Source organism: Equus quagga, chromosome 6 (genome assembly GCF_021613505.1).
Source record: "Equus quagga isolate Etosha38 chromosome 6, UCLA_HA_Equagga_1.0, whole genome shotgun sequence".
Taxonomy (NCBI): domain Eukaryota; kingdom Metazoa; phylum Chordata; class Mammalia; order Perissodactyla; family Equidae; genus Equus; species Equus quagga.
This window is the reverse complement of record NC_060272.1, coordinates 81,377,086-81,395,201: the sequence shown is the minus strand read 5'-3', so window position 1 is coordinate 81,395,201 and position 18,116 is coordinate 81,377,086. Positions and strand designations below refer to the sequence as shown.

Genomic DNA, 18,116 nt, shown 5'->3' with positions numbered 1-18,116 from the left:
CTCATTTTAACCAAAATTAACTTCAAAATCCTAAAGATCCAGAGGAATTTCCAAGACTGCAAAGTAACCACCTGAGCTAAAAGCTGACCCAACATACACAACAGTATGGAGATTCCTCAAAAAACTAAAAATAGAAACACCATACTACTGAGTATTTATCCAAAGAACTTCAAATCAACAATAGAGACTTATGCACTGCTATGTTCATCGCAGCACTATTCACAATAACCAAGACATGGAAGCAATCCAAGTGCCCATCAACTGACAACTGGATAAAGAAGATGTGGTGTATGTGTATATATACAGATATATATACACAATGGAATACTACTCAGCCATAAAAAAGACAAATTCATCCCATTTGCAATATCATGGATGGACCCTGAGGGTATGATGTTGAGCGAAATAAGCCAGACAGAAAGACAAACACCACATGATTTCACTTGTGTAGACGATAAGCAAACACGGACAAAGAACACTTCAGTGGTTACCAAGGAAAGGGGGATCAGGGGAGGACCTGGAGTGAAGGGGACCACATGTGATGGACAAATAATATACCACTGAAATTTCACAATGTTGTAAACTATTACGACCTCAATTTTTTTTAAAATCCTAAAGATTCAATGAGAAATACACTTGACAAGATAGATCTCTCTTTGATGACCACATAATTCCAGACTTGATCTGTGGCACAGTTAGGCTGTGTAGATCAGATTTTTTCCCCTGACGTGTAGATTCTGAGATTTCTTCAAATTTTATTTAAGTGAGGGATGTACTTATAAAGCAATCTGGAAATTTAATACCAACACAATGTCGGCAATAAAGTAATTCTCTGTAAACATATTTCAAACGGCAATTCTGATTTTTTAATTAGTAATTCCCTAGGTCAGAGGTTCTCTAGTAGAAAGCAGAATTACCTGGAGGACTGTAAATAATGAGACATACTGCTGGATTCCACTCGCAGAGTTTCTATTAAGTAGACGAAGAGGGGACCTGAGACTGTGCATTCTTAAAAGGTTCCCAAGTGATAACGATGCTGGTCTAAGCTGCCTGGAGAACTGCTACCCAATGTTCGTTTTCTAGAGCTGGATAATAGGATGCGAAACAGAACTGTCACATTTTTGTGCTGCGTGAGGTGTCAGATACTTTAAAAAAGTAAAACTTCTCAACAGTACGGTATCCCATCAGCGCTTCTCACACACCGTGCACCCAAGCCCCCTGGCGATCCTGCTCCAGTGGGCAGTCTGATTCACTTGGGCAGCTGTGTGTCCTGACATTCTGCTCTGCCAAGAGCTCTCAGGCAATGCTGCTGCATCTGGCCCCTGGACCACACTGGCAGCAGCCAGAACAGAATGTTTATCATCTACAGGTCAGGTGGTTAGGGAAGACACAGATGTCAAACAATACTTTCTGAATCTATTAGGATGATGATAATTCTCTCCTAAAGATCACATAATGTAAAAGTTTCTATGAAATTTTATGTTTAACCTGACAAAATAATAGAAAAATTATTACCCTCTACAATACGGTGGAAAACAGGAAGGGAGCAGTAGAGCTAGTACTCCTAGCGTGGCTCTGATTTTATATTAAACCATTTTTAAGATTATACACTTTCTAAAGAACATGAGACTAAAATTTTAGGCATGGGATCACTAAAAACCAAGAGGAAATTTTTTTTTCCCTAGTAAATAAGACCTGTTTACTATGTCATTTCTGCTCAGTCCAGTTTTACCTGAAGACAAATCAACCAGGATACATATTATTACCAGTGAGGAAAGATGAGGGCAAGTTGGAGTAAGCAAACTGTAGCCTCCAGCCCTGCCCAGAGGAAGGGTAGTGCCACTGGGCCCCAAGCAGAGGCTTTAACTGCCGCGGAAGCCACTCACTGATGCTCCACTAACTCAAAACACAGGGACACTTACAGACATGTGTTAAGTCAATCACGTCAGCTTCGGGAAGAATGACGGAGGAAATGAAGGAGCAAGGAACCAGCTGTATGACAGACGCTGACTGACCTGAAAGGAAACAGGACTCCAGCACGTGCTAGTCTCTAAACTGGAAGCCAAATTTCAGGGAGCTTCATCCATGTTTTCTTTTATCCTCCTAGAAATACAATAAAATCAGATTTAGCCTTTTTAAAACCAGCTACAATAATCAACAAAAAAAAGTGCTAACTCATTTCTTAAAGTTCCTAACAGTACAGTTTCCAGTAAGGTGCCATTTAAAGTCTTTACCTCGTTTGATTACTTCCATTCAGTAAGGATTTTCCTTTTAATTCATTTCCTCAAATCAGATCAACTTAAAATTCAGCTCAATTTTATGTTTTGGCATTAAACACTATTAAATCCTAAACACTAAATCGTCAAGTCTACTAATGATCTTAAAATATTGAAGTCTATTTTGCTAAATCCTTTTTTATTGCCATAAGTAGACCCTCCTGTCTGGGCTGTTGGTCCCTCAGCACACCACAGCTCAAAACCTTGGAATCCAAAACCCTACAGAGGATCCTGATTCCTACTGTTATCTACAAAATGTTATTCTCTTTGTACCCAGGCAGAGTGCACAAATGTCTGCTGTGCCAAAGCAGAAAAGGCTTTTACCTACCTTACTAATACCTTGGGCCAATATTCTCCAAAGAGAGTGCATGCACACCCCAGATTTTTCATTGGGGTAAAGGTTTATGCTTATTGCTGTCATCCTTATAAAATGTGTGTTTTATAGAGTACCTGAAATATTAGTACAGTAGTACACAATTATAATTTTAAAATACACAGATTTGTGCTCAATTTTTTAAGCTCTTAGGGGTACACATGACCCCAAAATACTGGAAATAAATACCCTACATTAGTATTGCTTTCAAAACCCATTTGAGTCAAAAATTCACTTGAAAATTGAAGTATGAACCTCCCCTCCAAAACTTTGAATGCAAAAACATGTATATAAAATTCTGCATGTAATTTAAGGGAATTCATAGATTCCTCTAATACACCTCAATGATCCAACAGGACCCATGGTCCCTGTTATAAAACCTGAAATATTTTTTCAAATAAGTCATACCATAAATTAACAAAAGATTCTATTTTATATATTCCCACCTGTAACCTGCATTCTGTCTGCATGTGATACTTGTTAGGTATCTGCTCCCAAAGTTATCAGCATTCTTAACTTGGTTTTACAAATTTGTTACTTCTATATATATTGCCTTGGGTAAAGTTAAGGCTGACAGAAAAAAGGAACCATAAACCAAACTGGACAACTGGTTACCTAATTTTTAACAACACAATAATACTAGGACTGCTAAAATTTTTAAACAAGTCTACTCAACCTTTCAAGAATGTCAACCTGCAATTTACAAAGCATTAACCAAACTGAAACCCAGAAAGGTTATCTCTGCAGAATTTAGCCGAGTTCTAAAGGGTGGCTCATCTTAATACCTGAAGTCAATATTCAAAAACCACCACTAAAGTTCTGTTTAAAATAAGTGACTAGGTTTATTGGACACAAGAAATAATCAACATTATCAAACAATTCTGATGAGCTACTGCACAGCAACCTCTGTTCAATGACAGTCATAATCTGGATTTCAAACTCTGTGAAGTCCTGGTACATGGATACACAAAAACAGAAGGACTTCAGTACTTTCTGGTCCTGAAGCATAGCTGTCTCCATCAAAAGGGTACTATCAAACATGAAAAAAAAATCAACCAATAATTGAGTTAAAACAAAAGGTCTCCCTTATAACTACAGCAAGACAATATGACACCACCTTGGACAAAAGTGGCATGTTTTTAATTAGTTTTAGGATGAAAGTGGGTAAGAACTGTGTGTAAGTTAATGTTTGATTTTACCCTCCCATGCCAAAACATTTGAAATTAAGAGTGAAAGACAGCTCTTCTAACCACACATTAAAATTTTTCATATAATCGGAAATGTAAATAGCCAATACCACTCCACATATACTTTCCTGATGACTTTTCTTAAAGAATAAAACATTAAAGATACAGAAGGCCCATTCTTAACAGTCAACTATACCAATGTACTAACATTCCCCGTTCTCCCACCTTTGAGTGAGAAGACATCCTTTTCCACCGAGTACACGAGGCTACTAGTATTCATATATTACCTATAGTTTGTATTATGTAATATATAAATTATAAATTTAAAAATTATATATTTAAAAAATTTAAAAATATTAAAAAATTTATATATATAAATTATACATAAAAAATTAAAAGCACATTCTAAGAAAGGAGTGTATAAAATATGAATAGCGTGTAATCCAACAAGCATGGAGGACAAACAGCACTCTACAAAGTTGTTCAAATTACAACATATGAGAAATAGGATTTTAATAATGGCTCATGTTGAAAAACATCTTGCCAGAAACCAAACTAAAAGGTCATGATTTCCTCTTAAGCAGCCTCTTGTGGTACTGAACATAAAGAAATCACATTCATTAGCATGCTCAACAGCAGGAATTCTCCTTCTTAGAACCACGTTCTTCAGTTTGCAGGAATGGGGGGTGGAGGAGAGGGAATTTCCATGTTATCACACGTTACCATCAGAGAAACATTATACAGAAGTGTTCACAACTGAATTTGACCTTTTACTTTCATGACAAACTTCAATTATGGTAAATAACTTGCATCTTGTAGGAGAAATATTTTGCAAAAAGCAAAACTCCATAATATAAACAATCAATTCTGGATGCCCATCATCATCTGGCTTTTCAGAATTCTAATAAAGCTATCCATGCTTTTTTTACATCATAGTTTATGGATGGATCAATGAGTTTTACATCAGATAGCAACGAAACCACACAACCTAGTTATAAATAGCAATGGAGTATGGTGAGTAAGGGAAAGGCAAAAGTACTTCACACACAGACACAAATCTGAATGTCCAAAAGTATATGAAAAGATGCTCGGGGGCTGGCCCCGTGGTGGAGTGGTTAAGTTGGTGTGCTCCACGTCAGCGGCCCAGGGTTTCGCCAGTTTGGATCCTGGGGGTGGACATGGCACCGCTCATCAGGCCACGTTGAGGCGGCATCCCACATGCCACAACTAGAAAGACTAAAAAAAAATATGCAACTATGTACTGGGGGAGTTTGGGGGGGGGGGGGAAAAAAAAAAAAAAAAAAGGAAGATTGGCAACAATTGTCAGCTCAGGAGCCAATCTTTCAAAAAAAAAACAAAAAGGCGCTCAACATTGGAAGTTACTAGGGAAATGTAAATTAAACCACAATGATATACCTATACACACTCACTATAATGGCTAAAACTAACAGGACTGACAATAGCGAGTGATGACAAGGATGCAGACCAACAGTAATCATATACACTGCTCATGGGAGTATCAAGGACACTGTGGCAAATTGTTCAGCAGTTTCTAAGAGAAATACATATACCCTCTACTCAGCAATTCAACTCCTAAATATTTTCCCAAAGGAAATGTGTAAATAACTTCCACAAGAATGTTCACAGCAGTTTTATTCATAATAGCCCCAAAGCTGAAACTACTCCAAGAGTAGATCAATAGGAGGCTGGACAAACAAAACGTGGCATACTTGTTCAATAGCATACTATGCAGCCATACAGAACCAACCATGGATATAGTTGATAGCAACTATAGCAATAACAACACAGAGGAATCTCAAAAACACTACGTGAGAAGCGAAAGAAGCCAGAGGAAAAAGTACACACTGTAAGATTCCATTCACATGAAGTTCAAAAATAGGCAAAACTAATCTATGATGATCAAAATACAACAGTGGTTGCCTCTGATGTAGGACAGATTGACTGGAAGGCAGCTTATAAGATCTGAAGTTTATGAAAACTGAGGATGTCAAACCAAACAAAACTCACAAATTTTCAGTAAGTGACAGGCTAGTCCAAAATTTTAAAAAGCAGGATTTAAAGTGTTTTTAAATTAAAGAATCAGAAAACAAAATTAATGCAGCAACTCAAAAATAAGTATGTAAAATAAGGTCATGTTCAGGTAAGAATCATTTATCATTTATAAATATTAAATAACACTGAAATCTAGACAATATTGAAAAAATGCAACTTTTTTTTTAGCCACAAGGCACTTTTTTTTCAGTTTTATTGAGGACAACTAGATTTTTCAGGAAAATAATTTACTGATATATAAGCCATCTTTTTCTCCAAAGGTCATAATTACCGTAGTTATTAAAAGAAATGTAAAATTCAGCAAAGACTCATGAAATTTAACGAAGTACAAAGTAATTTTATCCAACATAATTAATGACTTCTCAGAAAAGTTGAAATTGACTCAGTTTCAAGGGCCAGACCTATATGCATTTGCTATATTTGCAAGGCAATCACGATGAGGTAAGAGACGGCTTGGGAGTGAGACGCCACTTTCCAATCTTAACTCTGTCCCCAGGTTCCCACAAAGGCATTTCAACATTTTTTTTTTTAAAGGCCGGCATTAGCTTCTTGTGATTACCTACAATTTCTTAAGTGTCCCTCCCCCTCAAAAGTCAAACAAAACCTATCCTTGATCATTACACGATCAGGGTTAAGTTTTCAATAACAACTTCACCTAGAGTAACAATAAAGTGCATTTTTAGTTCAAGATAACATGACTACTAGAAACTTACCTGTAGAGCCTCCATTATTTTCTTTAAAAGTTCAATATCTCAAGTAAATTATTGCCACATCAAAGAATTCCAGTTATTTAATGTATCAACCATTTTCACATATAATGAAAAGGCACTGGAAACAAATTACCAAATGACATTCAACAGTTTATTTTTCACCATATACTTAAAAACACTTAAAAATAACATCTACTGTTACTTACTTTGAAAATACCATGTAAATCAACTTACTAGGAAAGACATGTCTTGCAGAATCCATTATATATTCATGTGCAGTAAATACTATCACAATGCTGTACTGGGAAGAAATCACTCAAACATCAAACAAGTGTAATCTGCAGTGTTATGACCAGCATCAGTCAGGATCCTCTTTTACCCAGTGCTCCATCTACAGCAAGTCCTCCTCACTGGGGTACACTATGTCTGAATTAGAAGTGTATTCCAAAAACGGTATCTACATGAAAATACATTAAGGAAGTTAAATGTTTTAATGCTTTGTCTTTTTTTTTTTTTTAAAGATTTTATTTTTCCTTTTTCTCCCCAAAGCCCCCTGGTAGATAGTTGTGTATTTTTAGCTGTGGCTCCTTCTAGTTGTGGCATGCGGGATGCCGTCTCAGCATGGGCTGATGAGCAGTGCCATGTCCACACCCAGGATTCAAACCAGTGAAATCCTGGGGCGCCGAAGGGGAGCGCGTGGACTTAACCACTCGGCCATGGGGCTGGCCCCTTAATGCTTTGTCGTAAACACAAGTTGCCAATTTCCCTTAGAAACAGGGAATGGAAGTCTAAAAATCAAAAGGGCAGTTAGCAAAGAATGTCACATTTTAAAACTGCACAAAATTTCCTGTTTATTACCACTGGGTTTGAGAAATTCAGTCTGTACAAACCAGATTAATAGAAAACAAAAAGACATTCAAAAATCCATAAAACAGTCAAAAATCTAACTTGTCAAACTTTTTGTGCCTCTGCAACATTTGTAAATACAACATACTCCCAACAGCAAAAGTTCTGGATGCCTGTGCTGTGCCTCATCGGAGCCCAAGAGGACTTCACGTAGCCCCTTGGCAAGGCGTAACAGGATCTCCTAAATGGTGTGTGAACCTTAGAAGGACTACATGCAGTTTCTTTTTTAGATCATAAATGTAATCTGCCATTTTCAGTCACCATGCAGGGCTTATAAAACATTCCCAGTAATTTTCCATCGACTACACACAACTTTGAGACAAAACTGTATGGTATCTCATACAGTAACTGTAAGAAATCTCATTTTGATTCTAGTAACTTCAGCGTGACTTTAGAAAAACTACCTGTTCACTGATTCAACAAAAATGTAGTAAGCACCTGTACCAGAGTTCCTGTCCCTTAGGTAATTCACAATAGCATATCTCAGAGGGTCCAAAAATTGTGTATTAGGTAAGAATCATTCAATTCTAACAGGAACAATTAGAATTTTACTGAAAATGTTCACACACTAACGTGTAATCAACTATTACTATAGTACTACAAGAAAGAGTAGGCAGGCTTTTAAACAGATTCCCCAATAAAAAGTCTGGAATGGAAGGCACAAACTATGGGGGCATGTCACTACTCAGACAAAACAGAAAGTGGAAATAAGTCAGGAGTTTTGACCATTCCGAATTGTTTTTTCGATGTGTTTGATTATCTTATCCCCATATGACTGAAAAGTGGGAAACTTAAAATTATATCAACGTTAAAAATCAGAATCGAGTTTCTAACTTCCCAAGAGCTATTTCCTTCCTGCAATTCAGTGGGTTTCATAGGCAACCTCATTTTGTGTTTGAGGGCATTTTTCCCCCCGAGCTTTCATCAATGTTATACACCAACATACTCTATTTATGACCATTAATGGTTTATCTGTTTATTCTCTCTCACTTCTTTCTCTCCCTCTCCTGTTCCGTACCTATCTATGCTATCAAAAATCATTGCAGACCAAGCCACCATTACTTCTCACCTCTCTTTATTGGTCTAATTGGTGGCCTGCTTTTATTCTGGCTCTCCTTCAGTCAAGGCTCCATGAGTACCTAAAATTCTTTTTTAAAACATAAACTAGATCACATCACTACCAGGCTGCCCAAGCCTTTCCAACCATGTCACATTTCATCGAGAAAACAGTCTCAACTATCTACCATGGCATACGCAGTTCTGCATCTTGCACTCTCAACGAGGCAGTACTCCTCGCAAGGGGGAAAAAAATCAGCTGGAGATGGAAATAGCGGAGGGCAAAAAGCTTAGCTCTTTTTACATATAAAGCTCATGTAAGAGCTAGACTGAGTACAAAACAGCTATCTGTGGTGTTAAAATTTCATTGGCAGAGGGGTAAATTAGAAAAAATGAAAACAGGGGTTGATACACACCCTTGCCTCATTCCCTCAATTCCAGCCACAACACTTTCCTCTCGCTTCCTTTAAATGATAACCGCCTCAGCTTGGGCTGAGGTCACCTTCCACACCTCCAATTTTGCCAGTCCCCTCCTTTTGATCATTCAGGTATCACCCAAAACGTCTCCTCAGAGAAGCCTCCCCTGACCATCCTCGCTAAGACAGACATGTCTGTCTGCAGCCCAGTCATATATGCTCCTGGCTGTATCCCCAGTGCCTGGACAGTCCCTAGAACTGCCACAGTATGTGCTCAATAAATATTTCTTAATAAGTCTAATAACTACAATAGCTCATGAAACAAAACAATGTTTATTCTCTGGTCACACTTCGGAGAGATTAATACTTCACAACTACGATGAATACTGAAGTATAACACGGAATAAATGACCCCTGATCAAGGAGAGGTCCATTTTTTCAAATAGCAAACTGCAGTCACCCAATTCCTTGGGTAGACAATGTATATTAAAGTTACTATGTTAAGAGACATAAATTTTTTAATTAAAAAAATCATCTTGTGGGGCCAGCCTGGTAGCATAGCAGTCACGTTCGCACACTCCACTTCAGCAGCCAGGGATTCACCAGTTGAGATCCTGAGCGCGGACCTACACATCACTCATCAAGCCATGCTGTGGCAGGCATCTGACACAGAGGAAGATGAACACGATGTTAGCTCAGGGTCAGTCTTCCTCAGCAAAAGGAGGATTGGTGGTGAAAGTTAGCTCAGGGCTAATCTTCCTCAAAAAGAAAAATCATTTTGCCATGATGTCATCAAATTTAAATAATTCACTGAACAACAAACCATAATCCTTTGGGAATATACACAAGTGTTTTTAATATTTTATTAATTCTAAATAAAGGTAATCTATACAGCTCATAGCCTCCATCCTTTTTGGTTTGTAAAGGAAGTATATTTCCCCCTCCAGTATTTCCAAATAATGCAAGATTTGAAATTCAAAGTGAAATTATAATTTGAACACCAAAGACAGGAATTCTTCTAGAAGAAAGACTTTATGGTTCTTCCTATTCTTGATATTTAAGACATGAAATTCAAGTTAGCTATCTGGGCACAGCAATGTTTAATAATGCCCAATCTCAGCAATAAAGAACCGTAGAATTTTTCTTTTCTTTTTGAGGAAGATTAGCCCTGTGCTAACATCTGCCAATCCTCCTAGTTTTTGCTGAGGAAGATTGGCCCTGAGCTAACATCCATGCCCATCTTCCTCTATTTTATATGTGGGACACCTGCCAGAGTGGTCCACACCCAGGATGAAAACCAGCAAACTCCAGGCCACCAAAGTGGAACACACAAACTTAATCACTGCGCCACCAGGCTGGCCCCTGCAGAATTTTTTAAATAGAAGACTTCCAAGTTTGAATTTTATGCCCTGTTTCTCTTTCTTATGAAGGAAAAACTAAGCCATTTTTATACTCAATGTAACATCTCCCATAAAGCAAATTGTTAATGTTCAAGTCATTTAAATACTGTAACATATTGATAACTCTAAGACATTAATACAATTTATTTCTTGAAATCAGGATCTATTTACTGTAATCTAATATTTAAAGCACAAGACTTTAATTCCTGGAATTATCATTAGCCAACTTTAGACTTCAAAGCTCTCCCAAAATCAAAGATAAGATTTCTATTCCTAAACTTTGACTATTACCTGCAACATTCTCATCAGTTTTTATCAACATCTGATCTTTTTTGTTTGAGAAAGATTAGCCCTGAGCTAACTGCTGCCAATCATCCTCTTTTTGCTGAGGAAGACTGGTCCTGAGCTAACATCCGTGCTCATCTTCCTCTACTTTTTATGTGGGATGCCTACCACAGCATGGCTTGACAAGCGGTGCCATGTCCGCACCCGGGATCCAAACCGGTGAACCCTGGGCCACGGAAGCAGAACGTGTCAACTTAACCGCTGTGCTACGGGGCTGGCCCCTCAACATCTCATCTTTATTGACTTTATTTGGTTGGGGACTGTAGGCAATAAAGTTAAATTTTCATTGTCCATAATTAGGACAGGCAGCAAGTAAAAAAACTTTAAAAATATACATACCCAGTGACCAAGCAATTCAACTGGTAGAAATTTTATCCTATAGAGATATTCACACACATGCTCCATAACATGTCCAAAGACATACCCTAGAGTATATATATACACACACACACAATTTACCTGGAACAATCTCCAAAATAGAGTATTGTAAGGAAATTAGCAAATGGTAAAAGTGTGTACAGTGTGCTAGCATATAAATTAAGAATGTAAACAAATATGCCTGTGAATGTACAGAAACTTCTGGAAGGATACACAAGAAATTACTAACAATGGTTGCCCTTGGACAGAGAATCTGCGTGACTGGTAGATAGCATGGAGTAGTTTACTTTCTCTACATACCATTTTGTGTTTCCACATCTGTGCACCAGATGCTTGTTATTCAAAAAGTTCAAAAATATATTGAATTACTTTATGCATTGATAATATCTGAAGACTAGTTGATTTTTATTAGGCATTAATCCTTTGTAAAGTACAATGGTGTGGTAAGGATTATTTCTAGATCTCAAAAAAGGATCTGAATGATGGCTATTATATAGAGCCTATTTAGGTAATTTTAAGTTTGAGGAATAAGGGAACAGGTGTTAGTCGACCTCTGGTTTCCATACTTTCTCATGCTAGCCACTGACCAAGTATGAAAAAAATGAATCATGTTCAATCAATGTCCATTTCTGTAATATGCTTGTTTCTGTGACTATGAACACAGCTGCGGTGTTCTCTGGAGCTCCAAAGGCCTGGATGTACTCCAGTATGAGACTTGCTTCAGCAGGCCCTTCAAGGTCTACCTAAATAGCCCCATGTTTAGAGGGCATTTCAGCTCCTAACCTATACAGACTTCACACTGGTTAACTATTTGTGTCTCATACTTCCATTTATTGATTGTTGCTAACTTTGGTGACGACAATCTAAGTTCTTCATCCGAGACCTTTTCCAAAGCATCATGATTTTCTATGCTGAACACCCTTTCTACCTGTCAAGGGCCTGAAGCCTTCCATCTGGACCTTCATGCTCGAACTGCTCTTGAAAAGTTGATAGCACCAAAATTACCTGCCATTTGGTTCAAAAACAGTCACCCTTGCCTTCTTTTGCAAATAACCACCCCCCCCCCATCCAATTAACCACCAAGTCCTGACCATTTCATAACTGATGTCTTGATTTCAACTCTTCCTCTCCAACCGTACTACCGTATCTTAACTGGTTTCCCTGCCAGAGGTCTGAGTTACTACAAATGCATCCTTCCCACAATCTAGTCAACCTTCTGGAAACAGAAATCTGACTATCATCACTCTGTTGCCAAAAAGCTCCTAATGGCTCCTTCTCATACAGTAAGATCTCTGATTAGTTTTCCAGTCTCATTTTGTTTTGTGCCTATTTATCTGCTCCCAGTCTTTGTTCATAATGGGCCCTCTCTGATAGCCCCTGCTCCCAAAGACAAGATATAACATCTTGAAGATGATACTCAGGCATTTCTACCTCCCCAAATCCTTGGACACACTTATTAAGATATGCAATTCCTCTCCTTTTGCTCTGAATGGTCCTCTAATCCTCCCACACCTAAGCAAGAACATTCTCACTTGTCCTATGCAAATCCTTCCCAATTAGTTTATCTCATATTCCTTTCTCTTCTCCAGACTCCCTATAACATTGAATTTTTGACAACAGGTTTCATGTGTAACATGTCAAGTCACCCAAGTATACCTAGCACTGCCACTGCCCTGTACAGAGCAGGTAACTTTTTCAAATGCATAACGGGACACTAGGTTGGTTACTGCATTGTGATGCTCCAACACGCTAATCATGACAAAACGCACTCTTTATTTAATAAGATTCCAAGACTTATTTTGTATTCACATTTGCTTTCTCGTATTTTTCCTTTCTTCTGCCTGCCTCCCAATTCATGTAAATGTAATGCAAGTCTCAAACTGATTATTAAAAGGTGTGACCCAGGAGCCATGACAGCAGCATAGTGGTTAAGTGTGCGCCCTCCCCTTTGGTGGCCCAGGTTTCACGGGCTCAAATTCCCGGTACAGACCTACACACTGCTCTCATCAAGCCATGCTGTGCTGTCGTCCCACAAACAAAACAGAGGAAGATGGGCACGGATGTTGGTTCAGGGCTAAACTTCCTCAAGCAAAAAGAGGAGAATTGGCAACCGATGTTAGCTCAAGGACAATCTTCCTCACCAAAAAAAATAAATAAATAAAATAAAAAGGTGCTACACCTAGTGATGTTTATTACCATCCTATTTTCCCTTAGGTCTTTTCTGCATTGTATTATAATTATTGGGCTAATTGTATTCTAACCTCTGCCACTAGAGTCTAGAGTTTCTCAACAGGAGTACCTCATCTACCCCACACTGGGTGCCTTAATATTAAATGAAGCAAGACCTGCTGAATGCAGGTGATATTCCACAACACTCATACCTACTGGAGAATTAGCTACTAATAATCTACGACCACTTCTACTGTATACTAACCTGTGCTGTTCCAAAATGTAATGATATAATCCCTTACAATTCATTCATAGGCCCTATATTTTTTAAAAATCATTTATTTTATTGCCCAAATGCAGTGTTAGCATATACCCGTATCATGATAAACAAAACACGTACACTGAATTAGCATTTTAATACCTGAGTTACTTTTTAACGATGAGAGAAGACTCTTTAAAAAGAGCAAAACTCATTGTAGTACTAGCACCCATGCTACTTTGTGCGTGAGAGAGAGCGTGAGTGTGTGCTCACCCACTATCCAAAAGAAAATAACTATTAAAGGAGAAACAGGAAAAGAATTATAGTCAAAATGAATTCTCACGTATTCATTTAAAGATAATCCAGCCAAGAGCCCACACAATCGAGAAGAGCACTGAAGTCCTAAGGGGTGGGATGTTGCTGCAGCTGTTGTAGACAGCAACAACTCAGACTGCAGCAGATAAGGCAGGCCTCCAGAGGGAAGCCTGGGATGAGGGGAGGAGCTAAAGAAAGACAGGATGATGAAGAGCACAGAAAATTAAGGAAAGGTCAAAGATACTGAGTGCTGAGGAAAAATTCATGAACAATATACAAAATAGTTCAAACAGCTAATTAATGGTCTTAAAAACCAATTGTCTTTCCACACTATTAAGTATAAAGACAGAAAATTTAACATGGTTCAAGTAAATGTATTAAAATATATTTACATTTCACAAACTATATAGAAAAAAACCACATCATAACTTTGGCTAACTTTGACTTAATTCCACGTATTTGTCTTTCAAAAGAAGACAATACATACTGTTGTAATATATCTATTAACAAAATTGTACTATATAATATAAACTAGAAAATTGTTAAAATCCTTTCCAAATACTGCATTACACATTTCTCTCCCAGCTTCTCATCAGCTCTGAAGTCAAGGAGAGAAACGATGGCAAGAGGAAACTGTTTCTTGCAGGTCCCCAGACTGGGTGGCATTCCCATTCTTACTACCTTGCATATATTACCTGCTTTTACTACAAAACATATAGCCCAAGATACTTACAAGAATATGGTCAATATACTAAATGAATGAAAGACAAAAATCAAAATGCAGGAACTGAGTAATATCTACTCTAAGAAAAATATTACTCCATTTTCTTAAAACATTGCAAATCACTGGTGTAAAGACAATCAAGAAAAGCAAACATTGCCTATTTTACAGATAATTTTTTAAAACCTAAAATCAAACCAATTGAACAGAAGGAGGCGAGCAAGTGAAAAACATGATGGGGAGGCAGGGAATCAGTAGCCTTGAAGAATCCCTTAGAGTATTAAAATAATTACCCACTCAAATAGGAACTATTAAAACAAAAGACCAAGTCAGACAAACGTTTCTTCAAACTATGTATTACATGCTGTTTTTCATCCCAATATTTGTACAAAATAGTTTTTCAAACGTGTTTTGGTACAATACGCAATTATCAAAGCCTCAGAGGTTTAAGTGTTCCCTTCATAATACGTAAGTTTTACTGAGTTATTTCTTCTGGAAATCATAAATACTTCAAGTCATTTTAAAGTTCAGTTACTAGAAGAATCACCAAAATCAGACCTTTAGTGTCTGCAGAAGTGCACATAGACAATCAGATCAACAATGAATGAAGTTGCGGCATTTTAATAGGAGACCCTTTGGAATATTTCCTGATGAGTTGCTCTTGGCAGCCAACCTGTCCCACTTCTGCTGCTTCTAATCTTCTCTTCGATGTACACCATAGTAAGAAAAAGGGGGAAAACAAGTATGTAAACTTTTAGAACCGGGAGTCTTCATTTTACACCCTATTAGAAAAAAACATTACTTCCTGGAGACACAGGAGCAGGATTTGGACACCTCAGGTAGGCCTTTTAACAAGCCTTCCAGTTCCTCTGGTCTCCCTAATATTTGGGGTTCCAGCAACACCAAACATCATTGTATTTGCTAAAGTCAATATACAAAACATACACTGTGATTTTAAGTTAAAAAATTTTAAGAACCCCTTATTGTTCCAATTGTTAAAAACTCGTCTTGTTCCATACCACCAACCTCATCCACTCTCCAGCCTCAGAGAAACTGGTCTGGACTCCCATCAATTCATCCCAAACTACTTCCTTCACATTTTCTATCTCTCTCGCCCTCCCTCCCTCTTTCTCTTACTACTTTCTTTTTAGACATATTTTCTATTTAGAGATACCTAAGGGTACATATTCTCCAAAATTCTATTAAAAACTGGGCTATTCACTCACATTCTCTGCTGGCTCTTCTTACTCTGACCCTCCAACACAACGATGGTGCTGTCTAGAAATTTGTGATTTCTTCCCGTGATTTCTCCTGGCACCCATTAGACTTCAAGCTCAAAGAAGTCAGGAACCAATTCTATTCTCTTCACTGTTGTAAGCACAAGCTGAACCACAATTTTCAATAACTATTTATTGAATGAATAAGCAATCAGGGATTCTCATCCATACACTTTAATGGGTACTGAAAACTCTACTCTTAAATCTATGCCATTACTTCATTTTTTTCCTCAGAGTAATTAAAAAAAATTGTGCAAAACATTGTGCTACAATAATGGAAACACTGATAAAAGATGAATGAAATGTAGATACAATAAGCAAATAAACAAGTAAATATTATATACTGACAAAGTGACAGGAATGATAAGAGTTGATGTCGAACTCTATTGGGGAAAGGCTCTTTCGTAAGAGACCAACAAAAATACCTGGAGAGACAGAGAAACCACCTTACTATGTTTAGTACACAAGGGGTGGAAGGTAGATGAGGTTGGAAGGATAGACTGAGACCAGATCAAATAAAGCCCTGCGGCCTACAATACAATTGGGTTTTAATTCAGATGGAAAGCTACTGCATTTGAAAACGGAGAGGGACCATGATCTAATTCATGTTTTAGAAGGATGCACCAGATACTAGTGGAGAATAAACTGCAAGAGCAAAAGTCAAAGCAGGACAAGTGGGGAAATTATTGCAGTCCCCTTCAGTAATGACAGTGCCTTGAGAGAGAACATTCTTTACCAGGTAGAGGGACTTGCCCCAGTCTTTAAAATCGCAAAGGACCATAGGTACTTAAAAGCAAAACAGTAAAAAAACCAACGGATCATACCTTCCTCTCCATCAAGGAGCTACATCCCCCCCAAATAGTGAACACACTTACCTTCCGTGTCTCAGTTACTGGTATCACCATCACCTCATCATTCAAATTAGAAACTCCTAGATCACTTTGCATCTCTTTCTCTCCCACCAAGACACTAGTCTGTTAAAGTCACTCAACTTCTGAATTACTCCTGTATAGAATCTGAACAATCCTGACACTAAAGATCCTTTCAAGTATCATGTGCAGGGTCGGGAGTGGATCAATGATCTATGTGGTCCCTCTGGCTATTTCTGATCCAGTCACTCTTGTACTTAAAACTGTCCTGACTCATAGTCCCTCAAAGGTGATCAAAACTGCCTAACTTAGATCAAACACATTTTTATCTAAACTTTACTTCTTCCCTTCTTAGCTCCCTCCCCTAGACAGCTCCTCATTAACTGCTCAGGATCTCTGCTCATTGGCATCCTTTTGTCCACATCATCTTATCATCACAACCCTCCCTACCCTCTCCCTGCAAAAAACCTACAACTGGCAAGTACTTACTCACCTTTAAGATCTGTCCAAAACTGATCTTAGTGAAGTCCTCCCCGTCTGCCCAGTTTAAGTAGATATCTGCTTCTGGGTTTTCAAAGCATTTCCTATTCCCTTCATTACTACCAATTAGTCTGACAGTTTGCTTACCCTCATCAAACTCCAAATTCCAAGAGGGCAGGAACCATATTTTGTTCATGTTTATATTCTTATTAGTAAACACCATGTCCTTCCTACAGTCGGTGTCATTCATTCACTAAACAAAAATTTAATAAGGACTTGCTAGGAAACATGAATAAATCGCTAAATGATAAATAAGATCCCTATGTTCTCAGAGCTAACATCCTGGATGGAATGAAGTAAACAAACAAATGAACAGGAAAACTTCGCAAAAAGATTTTGAGAGAAATCTTGCATGACAATAAAACTTTTTCAAGACTTACAGTATTTGCTTAAATATTTTATGGAAAGAGCATCAAGTAGATAATAAACACACAAGAAAAGTAACAGAGGTGAAAGGAGTTAAAGGTAAGCTTAATGTACACAATTTATTTCCTGAGAACTGGATGCTCAAACTCCTTCCTTGAACTCCTGCACAAACACCAAGTAATTATAATTACTACAGGCAATCATTCTCACTGACACCTAATGATGAATATACACTTCAACTGTGAAGTTCAATCTCAAATTATTCATTTAAAAAGACAAAAACAAACAAATTTCATAATTACAGACCACAGAATGAGACTTTGGGATGACAATCATGTAGAGAAAAGATAAAAATTTGACAAAGTTACTATTCCAGATCAGCAGTGTATGGAAGAAAAATAACGCAAACAACATAAGAAACTTTAAAATTTCTTAGAAGCTATGTTAAAGGGGAAAAAAGAAACAGATGAAAGTAGCTTA

The 18,116-nt window shown here is 37.7% G+C and overlaps 1 protein-coding gene across 8 annotated transcripts in view; it reads right to left on the bottom strand.

The window, feature by feature from the left end:
* Window positions 1–18,116, bottom strand: part of PSPC1 (paraspeckle component 1) — a 111,906-nt gene that overhangs the window by 19,016 nt on the left and 74,774 nt on the right. For 4 of the 8 annotated variants that reach the window (XR_006888996.1, XR_006888995.1, XR_006888992.1 and 1 more), the window contains exon 7: window positions 2,016–2,103. The gene's annotated coding sequence lies outside the window, so the exon portion shown is untranslated. Of the gene's footprint in view, window positions 1–917; window positions 1,086–2,015; window positions 2,104–2,604; window positions 2,727–6,853; window positions 7,077–18,116 lie in introns of those variants that run through there. The other 4 variants (XR_006888990.1, XR_006888994.1, XR_006888989.1 and 1 more) reach the window with 4 other exon arrangements.